This window comes from Ornithorhynchus anatinus, chromosome 14 (assembly GCF_004115215.2).
Source record: "Ornithorhynchus anatinus isolate Pmale09 chromosome 14, mOrnAna1.pri.v4, whole genome shotgun sequence".
Classification (NCBI taxonomy): Eukaryota; Metazoa; Chordata; class Mammalia; order Monotremata; family Ornithorhynchidae; genus Ornithorhynchus; species Ornithorhynchus anatinus.
In genome coordinates, this window is record NC_041741.1 from 21,457,198 (window position 1) to 21,477,235 (window position 20,038).

Consider the following 20,038-nt stretch of genomic DNA (forward strand, 5'->3'; position numbering starts at 1 on the left):
AGAGTTCCCTTTCAATCTTATAGGTCCAGCATCAGTTGAATGGGGAGGACCCAATTAATACAATACAGGTAAGGTAGAGATCTGAGTAGAAGGATACACACCTAATTGTTGTAGGGTGTATAGTTCAGTGCTTGGTGGGTGTGCCTAAGTGCATGGGTGAGTTGAAAGGGGAAATAAAGTGTGTGTGTGTATGTGGTGGGTTTGGGCGTGGGGAGGATGTGAGTTTTTGTCAGGGAAGGCTTCCTGAAGAAGAAACAATTTCAGTAGGGCTCAAGGTTCTGGGAGACCACTGGTATGTTGACTGTGTAGGTGGGAGGCTGTGTGGAGATGAGCTGGGATGGATGTGGTCCACATGAGACACAATGAGCAGGCTGGATCTTATAAGAGCTTCCTAAACTCAACTCAGAGCCATCTGGAGGTGGATGTCTAAGAGGTCCTGGTGATGGGAAGAGAGGGACCAGCCATTTCCCTACCAGAAGTTTCTTCTAATACCTGGCTTGAAGACTGTTCTTCTTTAAGGGAGGGTGCAGAGGAACTGAACCTCCATCTCTAAGGAAAGGTGATGGGTGCATGTGTGGATGATTAAAGGTTCTGGCAGGAGAGGAAAGAGGTGGTGAGCAGAGGGGTCTATCACTTTCAGCACTGAGGTTGGTTGTACAAACTGGGGCTAAGTCTCTGTGGAGGGAACTGGGTTTGTCGGGCTTGACTGTGGGGCTGAGAAGATCCAGGACCCTTAATTCCTTGGATGGGTTAATCCTCCCTGAACCCACAGTCCTGTCCACAGGGTCATCATGCACATCCTTAGTCCATCCAGAGCTGGAACTCCTCAGTGGCTATCTCTGAGGGAGTTGGGTGGGTGCAGGGAGGTGGCGGACAGTCTAGGGTTAAGAGTGAAGCTGGCTAGGTGCTTTCTGGTTTGCTAGCTGGGAGAGTTTCTAGATCAGGTAATTTCCCCAGTGACCTCCCTGCAGGACTGTTCTGTCAGGGGGGTATCATCCCTCAACTATCCTGACCTCATGCCCTTGTTGTGGGTGGGAGGAGGCGTAGTGTCACTTAATGGAAAGAACCCGGACGTGGGAGTCAGAGGATATGGTTTTTTGTCTTAGCCCTGCCACTTGTCTGCTGTGTGACCTTGGGCAAGTCATTTAACTTCACTGGGCCTCAGTTACCTCACCTGCAAAATGGTGATTAAGACTGTGAGGCCCATGTGGGACAACCTGAATACATTGTGGCTATTCCAGCGCTTAGAAAAGTGTTTGGCACATAGTAAGTGCTTAAAAAATGCCATAATACTTATCATTATTATCATTAGGGGTTAAGGGTCTAATAATCCATCTCAGATGGCTCCTTTGACACTCAAACTGCCTCTTTCTGTAGCCGTGGAAGTTCTCAGAGACACTATGCTCTTGCAATCAATCAGTGGTATTTATTGAATGCTTAGTATGTGCAGAGTACTGTACTAAGTGCTTGGGAGAGTACAGTGCAACAGAATTAGCAGACACATTCCCTGCAGCTCTGACTCACCACCTCAGTATACCTGTCCTCCTTTTTCTGCTCTCGTTATGGTGTCCCCTCCTTAATACCTTCAGATGTGCTTGTCTTCTCCATGCTCCAAGAATCCTTTCAATCTTAGAAGCCCACCAACAATTTTATGGGGTGGACCCAGATGATACAATACAGATAAGGGAAGGATCTGAGTATGGGTAAGTACCTAATTGCTGTGATGTGAATATTTCAGTGCTTAAGGGGTTGGACTGTGTACATGGGTGAGCTGGAAGGGGCAATAAAGTGAGTGTGTATGTGTAGAACACTCTTTCCATTCTCTTTACCCAGGGAAGAAACCCTGTTGTGCGTGCTGGTGGCTTCTGGCAATATGGTGCTAGGTGCAGGATACTGCCCATTAGTGTGTCCACACCATTCTTCTCTGAGAAGATTTGAGTGGGCTCCATGTGAGTCATGAGGGGTGAGGGTGGGGACGACAAAGTAGCCATTGTATTAGAAAGCGAATTATCCCGTACATAGCGGCTGTGCATCCAGCCCTTGAGGAAAAGCCATCATCATCACTTAAATATTATTATTATTATTATCATTAAATAGAGGAAATGGGGATCTTAGTTGGGGAAGACCTCTTGGAGAAGATATGATTTTAGGAGGTCTCTGAAAGTGGGGAGATTGATGGTCTGTTTTGAAGGGCCAGGTTGCCCTGACTGTTCCTTGGGTCCAGTGTCAGCGTGCTGGCAGTAGGGGCTGGGAGGAGGGAACTGAAACAAGATGGGAAGGTAGGGTGGGGGTCAAGCCAGAGATGAGACCCACTAGAAAGCTGTTTGGAATTTGTGTTTCTATGGACAAACCCTTTCATAATAATAATGATGGTATTTTTTAAGTGCTTACTATGTGTCAGGAGGTGCTTTACTAAGCAGTGGGTAGACATAAGTCAGTTGGTTGGATACAGTCCCTGATGGATCTGGGCTCACAGTCTCAATCCCCATTTTACAGATGAGGTAACTGAGTCACAGAGAAGTGAAGTGTCCAGGGTTACATAGCAGATAAAGGGCAGGGCTGGGACCAAAACACAGGACCTTCATGCTAGAGATGCTTTCCCCCTAAGCTTTCCCCATTGCCTAATCTTTTCCCTTTACTTAAACATTTCCCCTTGCTTAGCCTTTTCCCCTCGCATAGCTTTTTCCCATAGTGTCACCTTTTCCCCTGGCTTAACATTTTCCCCTGGCCTAACCTTTTCCCCTAGCATAACCTTTCCAACTAACATAACCTTCTCCCCTGGCCTAACCTTTTCACCTAACCTAACCTTTTCCCCTAGCTTAACCTTTTTCCCTGGCCTAACTTTTTCACTCGCATAACCTTTTCCCCGGCCTACCTTTTCCCCTAGCCTAACCATTTCCCCTAGCCTAAACATTTCCTCCAGCCTAACCTCTTCCCCTAGCCTAGCCCTTTCCCCTAACCAAAACTTTTCCTCTTGGCCAATCCTTTTCCCCTGGCCTAACCTTTCCCCTAGCATAACCTTTTCAACTAACATAACCTTTTCATTCATTCATTCATTCATTCATTCATTCATTCATTCAATAGTATTTAAGAGCGCTTACTATGTGCAGAGCACTGTACTAAGTGCTTGGAATGTACAAATCGGTAACAGATAGAGACAGTCCCTGCCCTTTGATGGGTTTACAGTCTAATCGGGGGAAGCAGACAGACAAAAACAGTAGCAGTAAATAGAATCAAGGGGATGAACATCTCATTAAAACAATAGCAAATAAATAGAATCAAGGTGATGTACATCTCATTAACAAAATGAATAGGGTGATGAAAATATATACAGTTGAGGGGATGAGCACAGTGCTGAGGGGATGAGAAGGGAGGGGGGAGGAGCAGAGAGAAAGGGGGGAAGAGAGGGCTTAGCTGAGGGGAGGTGAAGGGGGTTAGAAGGGGAGCAGAGGGAGCAGAGGGAAATGGGGAAGCTCAGTCTGGGAAGGCCTCTTGGAGGAGGTGAGCTCTAAGTAGGGTTTTGAAGAGGGAAAGAGAATTAGTTTGGCGGAGGTGAGGAGGGAGGGCATTCCAGGACCACGGGAGGACATGGCCTAGGGGTTGATGGCGGGATAGGCGAGAACAGGGGACAGTGAGGAGGTGAGCGGCAGAGGAGTAGAGCGTGCGGGGTGGGCAGTGGAAAGAGATAAGGGAGGAGAGGCAGGAAGGGGGCAAGGTGATGGAGAGCCTTGTAGCCTAGAGAGGGAAGTTTTTGTTTTGTGCGGAGGTTGATAGGCAACCGCTGGAGGTTTTTAAGAAGTGGAGTGACATGCCCAGAGCGTTTCTGCAGGAAGATGATCTGGGCAGAGGAGTGAAGAATAGACTGGAGCAGGGAAAGACAGGAGGAAGGGAGATCAGAGAGAAGGCTGACAATATAATCCAGCCGGAATATTATAACAGTAATGATAGCCGTTTGGTTGGAGAGGAAAGAGCGGATCTTGGCGATATTATAAAGGTGAGACCGGCAGGTTTTGGTGACGGATTAGATGTGTAGGGTGAATGCGAGAGCCGAGTCAAAGATGACACCAAGGTTGCGGGCCTGAGAGACGGGAAGGATGGTCATACCACCCACAGTGATAGGGAAGTCAGGAAGAGGACAGGGCTTGGGAGGGAAGATGAGGAGCTCAGTTTTGGACATATTGCATTATAGGTGGCGGGCAGACATCCAGGTAGCGACGTCTTGGAGGCTGGAGGAGATACGTGCCTGAAGGGAGGGGGAGAGGACAGGGGCAGAGATGTAGATCTGTGTGTCATCTGCATAGAGATGATAGTTGAAGCTGTGAGAGCGAATGAGTTCACCAAGGGAGTGAGTGTATATGGAGAACAGAAGAAGGCCAAGAACTGACTCCCAGCTCTGCCACTTGTCAGCTGTGTGACTGTGGGCAAGTCACTTAACTTCTCTGTGCCTCAGTTACCTCATCTGTAAAAATGGGGATTAACTGTGAGCCTCATGTGGGACAACTTGATTACCCGGTATCTACCCCAGCGCTTAGAACAGTGCTCTGCACATAGTAAGTGCTTAACAAATACCAACATTAACTGACCCTTGAGGAACCCCAACAGTTATTGGATGGGAGGGGGAGGAGGAGCCTGCGAAGGAGACCGAGAATGACCAGCCAGAGAGATGAGGAGAACCAGGTGAGGACGGAGTCCGTGAAGCCAAGGTGAGATAAGGTGTGGAGGAGAAGGGGATGGTCAACAGTGTCAAAGGCAGCTGAGAGGTCAAGGAGGACTAGGATAAAGTAGGAGCCATTGGATTTGGCAAGAAGGAGGTCATGGGTGAACTTTGAGACAGCAGTCTCGGTAGAGTGGAGGGGACGAAAGCCAGATTGGAGGGGGTCCAGGAGAGAATGGGAGTTAAGGAATTCTAGGCAGCGAGTGTAGACGACTCGTTCTAGGAGCTTGGAAAGGAAGGGTAGTAGGGAGATATTCCCCTGGCCTAACCTTTTCACCTAACCTAAACTTTTCCCCTAGCCTAAAACCTTTCCGATAACCAAAACTTTTCCCCTAGCCTAATGTTTTCCCTTAGCCTAACCTCTCTCCTAACCCAGTATTTCCCCTGGCCTACCCATTTCCCCTAGCCTAACCTTTTCCTTTGGCCTATCCTTTTCCCCTGCCTAACCTTTTCCCCGACCTAAGCTATTCCCCGGCCTAACTTTTTCCCCTTGCCTAACCTTTTCCCCTGCCTAACCTTTTCCCCGACCTAAGCTATTCCCCGGCCTAACTTTTTCCCCTAGCCTAACCTTTCCCCTAGCCTAATCTTTCCACATCGCCCAACCTTTTAACCTCACCTAACCTTTTCCCATCGCCTAGCCTTTACCCCTCGCCTAAACTTTTCCCCTTGCTTAACCTTTTCCCCTAGCTTCACCTTTTCAACTAATATAACCTTTTACCCTTGCCTAATCTTTTCACCTAACCTAAACCTTTCCCCTAGCTTAACCATTTTGCCGAACCTAACCTTTTTAATCTAACTTCTTCCCCTAGCTTAACCTTTTCCCTGGCCTAACCTTTTCACTTGCATAACCTTTCCCCTGTCCTAACCTTTTCCCCTAGCCTAACCATTTCCCCTTGGCCAATCCTTTTCCCCTGGCCTTACCTTTTCCCCTAGCTTTACCTTTTCCTCTGGCTTAACCTTTTCCCCCGGCCTAAGCTTTTGCTATGGCCTAACCTTTTCCTCTGACCTACCCTTTTCCTATGAGCTACACCTTTCCCATAGCCTACCCTTTTCCCCTAGCCTAAACATCTCCCTTAACATAATGTTTTCCCCTAGCCTAAAATTTTCCCTACCCTAACCTTTTACCCTAGCCTAACCTTTTCCCCTAGCCTTACCATTTTCCCAGGCTTAGCCTTTTCCCTTAGCCTATCCTTTTCCCCCTGCCTAACACTTTCCCCTAGCCTAACCTTTTCCCCTAACCAAATATTTGCACCAAGCCCAACCTTCTCCCTGGCCTAACCTTTACCCCTAGCCTAACCTTTTCCCCTAGCTTTACCATTTTCCCAGGCTTAGCCTTTTCCCTTATCTTATCCTCTTCCCCCTGCCTAACTCTTTCCCCTAGCTTAACATTTACACCAAGCCCAACCTTATCACTGGTCAAACCTTTTCCCTTAGCCTAACCTTTTGTCTGGGCCTAACCTTTTCACCTGGCCTAACCATTTCCCCTGGTCTAAGCCTTTCCCTGGATTATGCTTTTCCTTGGCCAAAGCTATTCTCCTGGCCAAACCTTTTCCCATACTGTAACCTTTTCCCTGGATTAATGTTTTCCCCTGGCCAAACCTTTCACCTAGCCTAATCTTTCCCCTAGCCTTAACATTTTCCCTGGTCTAACCTTTTCCCCAGTTTAACCTTTTCCCCGGCCTAAACTTTTCCCTGGCCTAACTTTTTCCCCTGGCCTGTTTCCCCTGGCCTATGTTTTTCCTTGACCTTAGCTTTTCTCCTGCCCTAAACTTTTCCCATCCTAACCTTTTCCACTGGCCTAATGTTTTCCCTGGCCTAGCTTGTCCCCAGCCTAACCTTTTCCCATAAGCTAACCTTTTCCCCTACCATAATCTTTTCCACTGGCCTAATGTTTTCCCCTTGACGAACCTTTCACCTCGCATAATCCTTCCCCTAGCTTAAAGGTGGTAGGGCCCAAACTAGAACAAGAATGTTTCAAGGCAAAGTCTGGAAGGCAAAGCCCGGGGGCCTAAACTGGAATGAGAAAGGTTCAGGGCCAGGTCTGGAATGCAGTGGGCCTGCAAGACAAGGAGAGGGAACCCAAACTGGAACGAGAAGTGTTTGGGACCAGGACTGGATGGCAATGGCAGGGGGACCCACACTGCAACGAGATGGGTTTGGGGTCAGGCCTGAATGGCAAAGGCAGGGGGACCCAAACTGGAATGAGAACAGTTCAAAGCAGGTCTGCAAGGCTAAGGCAGGGGGCCCTGAAATGGAACGAGAAATATTCAGGGACAGGACTGGAAGGCAAAGGCAGGGGGCCCAAAGTGGAATGATAAGAGTTCGGGGCCAGGCCTGGGGCTGGGCACCAGGTCTGCATGGCAAAGGCAAGGGGCCCAAATTGGAACGAGAAGCATTCAGGGCAAAGTCTGGAAGGCAAAGGTGGAGCGCCAAACTGGAATGAGAAGGGCTTGGGGCCAGGTCTGAAAGGCACAACCAAAGGGATCCAAACTGGAACGAGAAGTGTTCGAGGCCAGCCCTGGAAGGAGAAGGGTTGGGTGCCTGGCCTGCAAGGCAGTGGCGGGAGGGGGCCAAACTGGAATAAAATGGCTTTGGTGTCAGGCCTGGAAGGCAAAGGTGGTGGGGCCCAAATGGGAATGAGAGGTTGGGAGCCAGGTCTGGAAGGCAAAATCTGGGGGGCCCAAACTGGAACGATAAGGGTTGGGTGCCAGGTCTGGAAGGCAGAGGCTGGGGGGCCCAAACTGGAATGAGAAGGGTTGGGCACCAGGTCTGGAAGGCAGAGGCTAGGGGGCCCCAAACTGGAATGAGAAGAGTTCAATGCCAGGTCTGGAAGGCAAATGCAGGGGGGCCCAAACTGGAACAAGAAGGGTACAGGGCCAGGCTTGGAATGAGAAGTGTTGAAGGTCAGGCCTGCAAGGCAAAGGCAGGGGACCCAAACTGGAGGAAGAAGGGTTGGGGGCCAGGTCTGGAAGGCAAAGGCGGGGGACCCAAACTGGAACAAGAAGGGTTCGGATCCAGGTCTGGACGGCGAAGGTGGGGGGACCCAAACTGGAACAAGTGGAGTTTGGGGTCAAGTCTGGAAGGCTAAGGCGGGGGTCCAAACTGGAACAAAAAGAGTTTGGGTCCAGGCCTGGAATGAGGAGGGTTGATGGCCAGGCTTGCAAGGCAATGGCTGGGGGGGGGGGCAAATTGGAAGGAGGAGGGGTTGGGGCCAGTTCTGGAAGGCAAAGGTGCGGGGGCCCAAACTGAAATGATATGGGGTCAGGGCCAGGCCTACAAAGGCAAAGGCAGGGGGGCCCAAACTGGAACAAGAAGGGTCAGGGCCAGGATTGGAATGAGAGGGTAGGTGGCCAGGCCTGCAAGGCAATGGCGGGGGGCGGCGGGAGGGGGGCGGGGAACTGGAATGAGAAGGGTACGGGGCCAGGTCTGGACGGCAGAGGTCGGGGGCCCAAACTGGAACAATAAGCGGTCGGGGCCAAGCCTGCAAGGCAAATGAGGAGAGGCCCAAACTGGAACGAGAAGTGTTTAATGCCAGGTCTGGAAGGCAAAGGCAGGGGGACCAAAACTGGAACGAGAAGGGTTCGGGGCCAGGTCTGGAAGGCTAAGGTGGGAGGGCCCAAACTGGAACAAGAAACTTTCGGGGCCAGGCCTAGAAGGCAAAGGTGGGGAGGCCCAAACTTGAAAGAGAAGAGTTCGGGCACAGAGCTGGAAGGCAAAGGTGGGGGGGCCTTAAATGAAATAAAAAGACTTCGGGGAAGGTCTGGAAGGCAAAGGAGGGGGGACCCACACTTCAGTGAGAAGAGTTCAGGAATAGGCATGGAAGGCAAAGGTGGTGGGGCCCAAAAAGGAGTGAGAAGGGTTGGTGGCCAGGTCTGGAAGGCAAAGACATGGGGTCCAAACTGGAACAAGGAGGGTACGGGGCCAGTTCTGGAAGGCAAAGGCAGAGGGCCCACACTGGAAGGAGAAGCGTTCGGGCCAGGCCTGCAAGGGAAAGGCGGGGGGACCCAAACTGGAATGAGAAGGGTTCAGGGCCAGGTCTGGAAGGCGAAGGCAGGGGGGCCCAGACTGGAATGAGAAGGGTTCAGGGCAATGCATGGAAGGTAAAGGGGAGGAGGCCCAAAATGGAACGAGAAGGGTTTGGGGCCAGGCCTCTAAGGAAAGGCGGTGGGACCCAAACTGTAACAAGAAGAGCTCAGGGCCAGGTCTGGAACAAAAAGGGATGGGGTCCAGGGCTGCAAAGCAAAGGCAAGGGAACCCAAATCGGAAGGAGAAGGGTTTGGGTCCAGGCCTGGAAGGGAAAGTCAGGGCATCCTAAACTGGAACAATAAGGGTTCGAAGCTATGCCTGGAACAAGAAGCGTTGGGGGCCAGGTCTGGAAGGCAAAGGTGGGGTGGGGGGGCGGTGTCTGTACTGGAAGGAGAAGGGTTCGGGGCCAGATCTGGAACGAGAAGGGTTGGGGGCCAGGCCTGCAAGGCAAAAGCTGGGCCCCCAAATTGGAATGAGAGGGTTCGGAGACAGGCCTGCAGGGGAAAGGCAGGGGGGCCCAAACTGGAACAAGTAGGGTTGAGGGCCAGGTTTGGAAGGCAAAGGTGGTGGGACCCAAACTGGAACCAGAAGGGTTGGGGGCCAGGTCTGTAAGGCAAAGGCAAAGGAAACCTAAACTGTAACAAGAAGGGTTCAGGGCAAGGCCTCAAATGAAAAGGGTTGGGGGCCAGGCCTGCAAGGCAAAGGCGGGGTGACCCAAACTGGAACAATAAGCGGTCGGGGCCAGGCCTGCAAGGCAAAGGCTTGGGGGGTAGGCTAAATTGAAACAAGAACAGTTCAGGGCCAGGCCTGGAAGGCAAAGGTGGGGAGGCCCAAACTGGAACGAGAAGGGCTCAGGGACAAGCCTGGAAGGAGAAGGGTTGGAGGGTAGGCCTGCTAGGCAAAGGCAGGGGGACCCTATCGGGAACAAGAAGGGTTCAGGGTCATACCTGGAACGAGAAGAGTTGATGACCAGGCCTGAAAGGCAAAGCTTGGGGGCCTAAACTGGAACAAGAAGGGTTCGGGGCCAGGCCAGGAAGTCAATGGCTGAGGGGCCCAAACTGGAACGAGAAGGGTTCAGGGACAGGCCTGGAAGGCATGTGGGGGGGTGATCCACATTGGAATAAGAAGGTTTCAGGGTCAGGTCTGTAAGGGAAAGGGTTGGGGCCTAGGCCTGCTAGGCAAAGCGGGGGGGGGGACCCTATCAGGAACGAGAAGGGTTTGGGGTCATGCCTGGAACGAGAAGGGTTGAGGGCCAGGCCATAAAGGCAAAGCAGGGGGGCCCAAACTGGAAGAAGAAGGGTTCAGGGCCAGGCCTGGAACAAGAATAGTTGGGGGCCATCTCTGCAAGGCAAAGACGGTGGGGCCCAACTGGAACAAGAAGCGTTCGGGCCCAGGTCTGGAAGGCATAGGTGGGGGACCCAAATTGGAACTAGAAGGGTTTGGGACAAGCCTACAAGGGGACCAAGCTGGAGCGAGAATTGTTCAGGGCCAGGTTTGGAAGGCAAATATAGGAGGACTGAAACTGAAACAATAAGGGTTTGGGGCCAGGTCTGGAAGGCAATGGTGGGGGGATCCAAACTGGAACGAGAAGAGTTTGGGGCCAATCCTGGAAGGAAAGGTCCAAGGAGAAGGGTCTGGTGTCATGCCTGGAATGAAACCCAAACTAGAACTGGAACCAGTTTTCCAGACCCAAACTGGAAAAAGAAGGGCTCAGGGCCAAGTTTGGAACAAGAAGTGTTGGGGTTCAGTCCTTTAAGGCATAGGTCGGGGTACTCAAACCAGAACGAGAAAGGTTTGGGGCCAGGTCTGAAGGCAAAGACAGAGGGACCCAAACTGGAACGAGAAGGGTTCGGGGCCAGACCTGTAAGGCAAATGAAGGGGACCCAAACCGGAATGAGAAAAGTTCAGAGCCAGGTCTGGAAGAATAAGGCAGGATGACCCAAAATGGGACGAGAAGTGTTCAGGGCCAGGTCTGCAATGAGAAGGGTTGGGTTCCAGGACTGCAAGGCAAAGGAGGGGCCTCCAAATTGGAACAAGAAGTGTTCGGGTCCAGGCCTGGAAGAGAAGGGTGGGGACACCCAAACTGGAACAAGAAGAGTTCAGAGCCAGGTCTGAAATGAGAAGGTTTAGGGGACAGGCCTGCAAGGCAAAGGGGCGGCGGGGGGCAAACAGGAGCGAGAAGTGTTCGGGACCAGACCTGGAAGGCAAAGGCAGGGAGACCCAAACTGGAACAAAAAGGATTCAGGGCCAGGACTGGAATGAGAAGGGATGGGGGTCAGGCCTGCAAGGCAAAGGCCGAAACTGGACCCAAACTGGAACAAGAAGGGTTCAGGGCCACATCTGGAAGGCAAAGGAAGAGGGGACCCAAACTAGCAAGAAGAGTTCAGGGCCAGGCCTGGAAGGCAAAGGCAGTGGGGCCCAAACTGGAATGAGAAGGGTTCAGGGCCAGGTCTAGAAGGCAAAGGCGGGGGGCCTAAACTGGAACGATAAGGGTTCAGGGACAGGCCTGAAAGGAGAAGGGTTGGGAGCCAGGCCTGCAAGGCAGAGGCCGGGGGCCCAATCTGGAATGCGAAGGGTTTAGTTCCATGCATGGAAGGCAAAGGTGGGGGGACCAAACTGGAACGAGAAGGGTTCAGGTCCAGGTCTGGAATGAGAAGTGTTGGGGGCCAGACCCTCAAGGCAAATGCGGCGGGATCCAAACTGGAACAAGAAGAGTTTGGGGCCAGGCCTGGAATGAGAAGTGTTGGGGGCCAGGTCTGGAAGGCAAAGGCAAGGGGACCCTAACTGGAAGGGGAAGGGTACAGGCCTAGGCCTTTGCCTTCCAGGCCTAGGCAGCGGTGACCAAACTGGAAGGAGAAGGGTTCGGGGCCAGGTGTGGAAGGCAAAGGCTTGGGGGGCCTAAACTGGAACAAGAAGAGTTCAGGTCCAGGTCTAGAAGACAAAGGCGGGGGACCCAAACTGGAACTAGAAGGGTTCAGTGCCAGGTCTGGAGGGCAAAGGTGTGGGACCCAAATCGGAACAAGAATGATTCGGGTCCAGGCCTGAAAAGCCAAGGCGGGGGGACCCAAAGTGGAAGGGTTCGGGTCCAGGTGTGGAAGGCAAAGCCGGGGGGCCAGGGGGGTACAAAACTGGAACGAGAAGGGTTAGGGGCCAAGACTAGAATGAGAAGGTTCGGGGGCCAGGTATGGAAGGCAAAGCTGGTGTAACCTAAACAGAAATGAGAAGGGTTCAGGGTCAGGTCTGGGAGGCAAAGGCGGGGGGCCTAAACTGGAACGATAAGGGTTCGGGGACAGGTCTGAAAGGAGAAGGGTTGGGAGCCAGGCCTGGAGGGCAAAGGTGGGGGGACCTAAACTGGAAGAAGAAGGGTTCACAGTCAGGTCTGGAACAAGAACAGTTGGGGCCAGCCCTGCAAGGCAAATGAGGCGGGACCCAAACTGGAACAAGAAGGTTTCGGGGCAGGTCTGGAAGGCAAAGGCCAGAGGTCCCAAATTGGGACAAGAAGAGTTCGGGTCCAGGCCTGGAATGAGAAGGGTTGGGTGCCAGGTCTGAAAGGCAAAGGAGGGGACCCAAACTGGAACGAGAAGGGTTCGGGGCCAAGCCTGGAAGGCAAAGGTGGAGGGACCCAAACTGGAATGAGAAGGGTTCAGGGCCAGGTCTGGAACGAGAAAGGATAAAGGACAAGCCTGCAAGGTAAAGGAGGGGCAACCCGTACAGGAACGAGAAGGGTTCAGGGCCAGGTCTAGAAGGCTAAGGTGGGGGAGCCCAAACCTGAACGAGAAGGATTTGAGGCCAGTCCTGGTAGGCAAAGGTGAGGGGACCCAAATTGGAACAATTGGGGTTCAGGGCCAGGCCTGGAACGAGAAGCGTTGGGGGGCAGGTCTGCAAGGCAAAGGTGGGGGACCCAAACTGGAATGAGAAGGGTTGGGGCCAGCTGTGGAAGGCAAAACCGGGGGGACCCAAACTGGAACAAGAAGGGTTCAGGGTCAGGTCTGGAATGATAAGGGTTGGGGGCCAGGCCTGCAAGGTAAACGTGGCGGGACCCAAACTTGAACGAGAAGTGTTGGGGGCCAGATCTGGAATAAGGGTTCGGGGCAAGGCCTGCAAGGCAAACGTGGCGGGGCCCAAACTGGAATGAGAAGTGTTGGGGGCCAGGCCTACAAGGCAAAAGCTGGGGACCCAAACTGGAACAAGAAGGGTTCAGAGCCAGGTATGGCATGAGAAGGGTTGGGGGCCAGGCCTGCAAGGCACACGTAGGGGGACCCACACTGGAACGAGAAGGTTTCGGGTACAGGTCAGGAAGGCAAAGGCAGGGCACCCAAACTGGAACGAGAAGGATTGGGGGCCAGGTCTAGAAGGAGATGGGTTCGGGGCCAGACCTGCAAGGGAAAGGCGGGGGGACCCAAACTGGAATGAGAATTGTTCAGGGCCAGGTCTGGAAGGCAAAGGCAGAGGGACCCAAACTGGAATGAGAAGGGTTCAGGGCCATGTCTGGAATGAGAAGGGATGGTGGCCAGGCCTGCAAGGCAAACACAGCAGTATTCAAACTGGAACGAGAAGCATTGGGGGCCAAGCCTGCAAAGCAAAAGCTGGGGGACCCAAGCTGGAACAAGAAGGGTTCAGGGCCAGGTATAGAATGAGAAAGGTCGGGGCCAGGCCTGCTAGGCAAAGGAAGGGGGACCTAAACAGGAATGATAAGGCTTCGGAGCCAGGTCCTGAAGGTAAAGAGGTCCCAAACTGGAACAAGAAGTGTTCGGGGTCAGGCCTGGAACAAGAAGATTTGGGGGCCAAGCCTGCAAGGCAAATGCCATGGGTCCCAAACTGCAACAAGAAGGATTTGGGGCCAGGTCTGGAAGGCAAAGCCGGTGGGACCCAAACTGGAACGAGAAGGGTTGGGGGCCAGGCCTGAAAGGCAAAGGTGGGGGGACCCAAACTGATATGAGAAGCATTCAGGGCCAGGCCTGGAATGAGATGGGTGGGGGCCAGTCCTGAAAGGCAAATGCGGCAGGACCCAACTGGAACAGGAAGGGTTTGGGGCCAGGTCTGGAAAGCAAAGGCGGGGGCACCCAAACTGGAATGAGTAGGGTTTGGGGCCAGGCCTGGAATGAAAAGGGTTGGTGGCTAGGCCTGTAAGGCAAAGGAGGGGGGACCCAAACTGGAACAAGATTCAGGGCCAGGTATGGAAGGCAAAGGGACCGAAATTGGAATGAGAAGGGTCGGGGCCAGGCCTGGAAAGAAAAGGCGGTGGGACCCAAAATGGAACAAGAAGGTTTCAGGGCCATGTCTGGAATGAGAAGGGATGGGGGCTAGGCCTGCAAGGCAAAGGCCACAGGTCCCAAACTGGAATGAGAAGTGTTTGGGGCAAGATCTGGAAGGCAGATGTGGGGGGACCCAAACTGGAACAAGAAGGGTTCAGGGCCAGGTATGGAAGGCAAAAGCAGGGAGTCCAAACTGGAACAAGAATGGTTTGGGGCCAGGTCTGGAAGGCAAAGGCGGGAGGACCCAAACTGGAAAGAGAAGGATTCAGGGCCAGGCCTGGAAGGCTATGGCGGGGAGCCCAAACTGGAAAGAAAAGGGTGTGGGGCCAGGCATGCAAAGCAATGGCGGGGGAGCCCAAATTGGAGTGAGAAGTATTTGGAGCCAGCCCTGGAAGGCAAAGGCGGGGGGACCCACATGAAATAATTAGGGTTCAGGGCCAGGTCTGGAATGAGAAGTGTTGGGGGCCAGGCCTGAAAGGCAAAGACGAGGGGACCGAAACTGGAATGAGAAGGGTTCAGGGCCAGGCCTGGAAGGCAAAGGTGGGGGGACCCAAACTGGTATGAGAAGCATTCAGGGCCAGGCCTGGAACGAGATGGGAGGGGACCAGGACTGTAAGGCAAAGGCAGGGGGACCCAAACTGGAACAAGAAGATTTCAGGGCCAGGTCTCAAACCAGAAAGGTTGGGGGCCAGGCTGCAAGGCAAAGGCGGGGGGACCCAAACTGGAACGAGAAGCGTTCGGGGTCAGATCTGGAAGGCAAACATCAGGGGAACCAAACTGGAATGAGAAGTGTTAGGGGCCAGGTCGTGAGGTAAAGCCAGGGGGACCCAAACAGGAACAATTAGGATTCAGGGCCAGGTCTTGAAGGAGGAGGGTTGGGGGCCAGGCCTGCAAGGCAAAGGCAGGGGGACACAAAGTGGAAGAATTGTTCGGGGCCAGGTCAGGAAGGCAAAGGCGGCGGGACCTAAACTGGAACAAGAAGTGTTCATGGCCAGGTCTGAAACGAGAAGTGATGGGGGGCCAGGCCTGCATGGCAAAGGCGGTGGGGCCCATAATTTAAAGAACAGGGTTCAGGGCCAGGTCTGGAAGGCAAAGGCGGGGGGACCCAAACTGGAATAAGAAAAGTTCAGGGCCAGGCCTGGAAAGCAAAGGTGGGGGGAACCAAACTCGAACGAGAAGGGTTCGGGGCCAGGCATGCAAGGCAAAAGTGGGGGGACCCGAACTAGAACAAGAAGGGTTCAGGGCCAGGTCTGGAACGAGAAGGGTTCGGGGCCAAGTCTGCAAGGCAAAGGCTGTGGAACCCAAACTGGAATGAGAAGTTTTCGGGGAAAAGTCTTCTATGAGAAGTGTTGGGGCCAGGCCTGTAAGCCAGTGGTGGGGGAACCAAACTGGAATGAGAAAGGTTCAGGGCCAGGTCTGGAAGGCCAAGGCAGGGGTGCCCAAACTGGAACGGGAAGAGTGAGGGGACCATGTCTGGAATGCAAAGGTGAGGGACCCAAACTGGATGAAAAATGGTTCAGGGCCAGGTCTGGAAGGCAAAGGTGGGGGACTAAAACTGGAATGAGAAGGGTTTGGAGGCACGTATGGAAAGACAAGAGTTGGAGGCCAGGTGTGCAAGGCAAGGAGGGAGGACCCAAACAGGAATGAGAAGTTTTCAGGGCCAGGTCTGCAAGGGAAAGACAGGGGGCCCAAACTGGGACAAGAAGCGTTGGCGTCCAGGCCTGGAAGACAAAGGCCAGGGGCCCCAAACTTGAACAAGCAGGATTCGAGGCCAGGTCTGGAAGGAAAAGGCAGAGGGGCCAAACTAGAAAGAGAAGGGTTCAAGGGCAGGCATGGAACGAGAAGTGTTGGGTCGCAGGCCTGCAAGGCAAAGACGGCGGGCCTAAACAGGAATGAGAAGGGTTGGGAGCCATGTCTTGAAGGCAAAGGTTGGGGGCGGGTGGACAAAGTGAAACAAGACGGGTTCATGGTCAGGTCTGTAAGGCAAAGGTGGTGGGCCCAAAGTGGAACGATAAGGGTTTGGGGCCAGTTCTGTAAGGAACAGCAGGGAGCACAAACTCAAACGACAAGAGTTCGGGGCCAGGCCTGCGAGTCAAAGGTGTTGGGGCCCAAACTGGAACGAGAAGTGTTCGGGGCCAGGTCTGGAAGGCTAAGGCCGGGGTGTCCAAAGAGGAACGAGAAGCATTTGGAGCCAGGCATGGAACGAGATGGGTAGGGGGCCAGGCCTGTAAGACAAAGGTGGGGGGGGCCCAGACTGGAATGAGAAGGGTTGCGGGCCAGGCCTGGAAAGCTAAGGCGGTGGGGCCCAATCTGGAATGGGAAGGGTTCGGAGCCAGGCCTACAAGGCAAAGGCGGGAGGGCCCAAACTGGAACAGATGGGTTTGTTGCCAGGGCTGGAAGGCAAAGATGGGGGGAACCAAACTGGAACAAGAAGAGTTCAGGGCGAGGTCTGGATGGAGAAGTGTTGGGGGCCAGGCTTGCAAAGCAAAGGCAGGGGGACCTAAAGTGGAACAAGAAGGGTTTGGGCTCAGGCATGCAAGGCAAAAGCTGGGGGGCCCAAACTGGAACAAGAAGGGTTCGGGGCCAAGACCGGAACGTGAAGGGTTGGGGGCCAGGCCTGCAAGGCAAAGGCAGGGGAAACTGGAATGAGAATGGTTCGGGGCCTTGTCTGAAAGGCAAAGGCGGGAGGACCCAAACTGGAGCGAGAAGGATTTGGCGCCAGACCTGGAAGGTAAAGGTGCGGGGGGACCCACACTGGAATGAGAAGGGTTTGGCGGCAGACCTGGAAGGCAAAGGTGGAGGGGCCCAAGAGGAACGAGAAGGGATCAGGGCCTGGCCTGCAAGGCAAAGGTGGGGGGACCAAACTGGAACGAAAAGCATTCATGGCCAGGCCAGCAATGCAACGGCGGCGGGGCCCAAACAGGAATGAGAAGGGTTGGGGGCCAGGTCTGGAAGTCAAAGGTCGGGGGGCCCAAACTGGAGCAAAAAGTGTTCGAGCCAGGCCTGGAAGGTAAAGGCTGCGGGCACAAACTAGAACGAGAAAGGTTCGAGGCCAGGCCTGGAAGGCAAAGGCAGGGGGGCCCAAATTGGAAAGAGAAGGGTTTGGGCCAGGTCTGGAAGGCAAAGGCCGGGGGGCCCAAACTGGAACGAGAAGGGTTCAGGGCCAGGTCTGGGAGGCAGAGGCGGGGGGCCCAAACAGGAACGAGAAGGGTTTCGGACCAAGCCTGCAAGGCAAAAACTGGGAGGCCCAAAATGGAACGAGAAGGGTTCATGGCCAGGTCTGGAACGAGAAGCATTGGGGGCCTGGCTCGTAAGGCAAAAGTAGTGGAGCCCAAACTGGAACGAGAAGGATTTGGGGGCCTGGTCTGATGGCAAAGGCAGGGGAACACAAACTGGAATGAGAAGAGTTTGGGGCCAGGCCTGGAATGAGAGATGTTTGAGGCTAGGTCAGGAAGCCTAAGCCGGGGGCCCAAAACTGGAATGAGAAGGATTCAGGTCCAATTCTGGAAGGCAAAGGCAGGGGGGCCCAAACTGGAAGAAGAAAGTTTTGGGTCCAGGCCTGCAAGACAAACATGGGGGGTTCCATATTGGAACGAGAATGGTTCAGGGACTGTTCTGGAATGCAAAGGCGATGGGAACCAAACTGGAACATGAAGGTTCGTGGCCAGGTCTGGAAAACAAAGGCGAGGGGTCACCAAACTGGAATGAGAAGGGTTGGGACCCAGGTCTGGAGGGCTAAGGCAGGAGGGTCCAAACTGGAACAAGAAGTGTTCGGGACCAGGCCAGGAATGAGAAGAGTTGGGGGCCAGGCCTGCAAGGCAAAGGCGGGAGGCCCAAAGTGAAATGAGAGGCGTTTAGGGCAAGGCCTGCAAGGCAAAGGCAGGGGACCCAAACTAGAACGAGAAGGATTCACGGCCAGGTCTGGAATGCAAAGGCCGGGGGACACAAACTGGAACAGGAAGTGTTCAGGATCAGGTCTGGAAGGCTAAGGTCGGGGGCACAAACTGGAACTTGAAGGGTTTGGGGCCAGGTCTGGAAGGCAAAGGCGGAGGGACCCAAACTCAAACGAGAACGGTTCGGGGCCAGGTTGGGAAAGCAAAAGCAGGGGGCCTCAACTGGAATGAGAAGGGTTAAGGGCTTGCCTGGAAGGCAAAGGCGGGGGCGCCCAAACTGGAACAAGAAGGGTTTAGGGTCAATTCTGGAAGGGAAAGTCCACGGTCCCAAACTGGAAAGAGAAGGATTTGAGGCTAGGCCTAGAAGGCTAAGGCGGGAGGGGGACCCAAACTGGAACTAGAAGTGTTCAGGGCCAGGCCTGGAAGGCAAAGGTAGTGGAGCCCAAAATGGAACGAGAAGGGTTCGCGCCTAGGTCTGGAAGGCAAAGGCGGGAGGACACAAACTGTAACGAGAAGGGTTTGGGGCCAGGCCTGGAATGAGAAGGGTTGGGGGCCAGGCCTGCAGGACAAAGGCGGGGGGACCCGAATTGGAACGAGGAGGGATTGGGGCCAGGTCTGGAAGGCAAAGGCCGAGGGGACAAAAACTGGAATGAGAAGAGTTCAGGGCCAAACCAGCAAGGTAAAAGCAGGAAGGGGCCAAACTGGAAAGAGAAGGGTTCAGGGCCAGGTCTGAAGGCAAAAGTGGGGAAACCCAAACTGGATGAAAAGGGGTCAGGCCCAGGTCTGAAAGGCAAAGGCAGGGGGCCCAAACTGGAACAAGAATGGTTCAGGGTCAGACCTGCAAGACAAAGTCAGGGGGCCATAAAATGGAACAAGAAAAGTTCGGTGCCAGGCTTGCAAGGGAAAGGTGGGGGGGTGGGGGCACAAACTGGAACAAGAAGTGTTCAGGGCCAGGCCTGGAAGACAAAGGCGGGGGGACCAAAAGTGGAATGAGACTGGTTGGGCGCCAAGCTTGCAAGGCAAAGGTGGGGGGACCCAAACTGGAACACAAAGAGTTGGAGGGCAGGTCTAAAGACAAAGGTGCGGGAATCCAAACTGCAATGAGAAGAGTTCGGGGTCAGGTCGGGAAAGCAAAGGCGGGGCGCCCAAACTGGAACAAGAAGGGTTTAGGACCAGGACTCGAAGGCCAAGGTGGGGGGGCCCAAACTGGAACTAGAAGGGTCCGGGACCTGGCCTGCAAGGCAAAGGTAGGGGGGGCCTAAAATGGAATGAGAAGGGTTCAGTGCCAGGCCTGCAAGGCAAAGGCGCAGGGTCCCAAACTGGAATGAGAAGGGTTCGAGGCCAGGTCTTGATGGTAAAAGTGGGTGGACTGAAACTGGAACGAGACTGGTTAGGGGCCAGGCTTGCAAGGCAAAGGCAGTGAGACCCAAACTGGAACAAGTAGGGTTGGGGGGCAGGTCTGAAGGTAAAGGTGGAGAAATCCAAACTGCAACAAGAGGAGTTCGGGGCCAGGTCAGGAAGTCAATGGTGGGGAGCCCAAACTGGAATGAGAAGAGTTCAGGACCAGGACTCAAAGGAAAAGGCAGGGGGACCCAAACTGGAACGAGAAGAGTTGGGGGCCAGGCCTGCAAGGCAAAGGTCGGGGGTGGAGGCCCAACTGGAATGAGAAGGATTCACAGCCAGGTCTGGAAGGCAAAGGCGGGGGGCCCAAAGTGGAACAGGAAGGGTCCAGGGTCAGGTCTTGAAGGCTAAGGTGGGTGGGCCCAAACTGGAACAAGAAGGACTCGGGGCCAGGCCTGGAAGGCAAAGGCGGGAGACGCAAACTGGAATGAGAAGGGTTCGGGGCCAGGTTGGGAAAGCAAAAGCAGAGAGCCCATACTTGAATGAGAGGGGTTAGAGGCCAGGCCTGGAAGGCAAAGTGGAAAGAGCCCCAAAGGCAGGGGGGCCCAAACTGGAATGAGAAAGGTTCAGGATCAATTCTGGAAAGCAAAGGCAACAGGCCCAAACTGGAAAGAGAAGAGTTCGGGGCCAGGTCTGGAAGCCAAAGGCAGGGGGTCCCAACTGGAATGAGAAGGATTTGGGGCCAGGTCTGGAGGGTAAAGGAGGGGGGACCCAAGCTGGAACAGGAAGGGTTCGGGACCAGGCCTGGA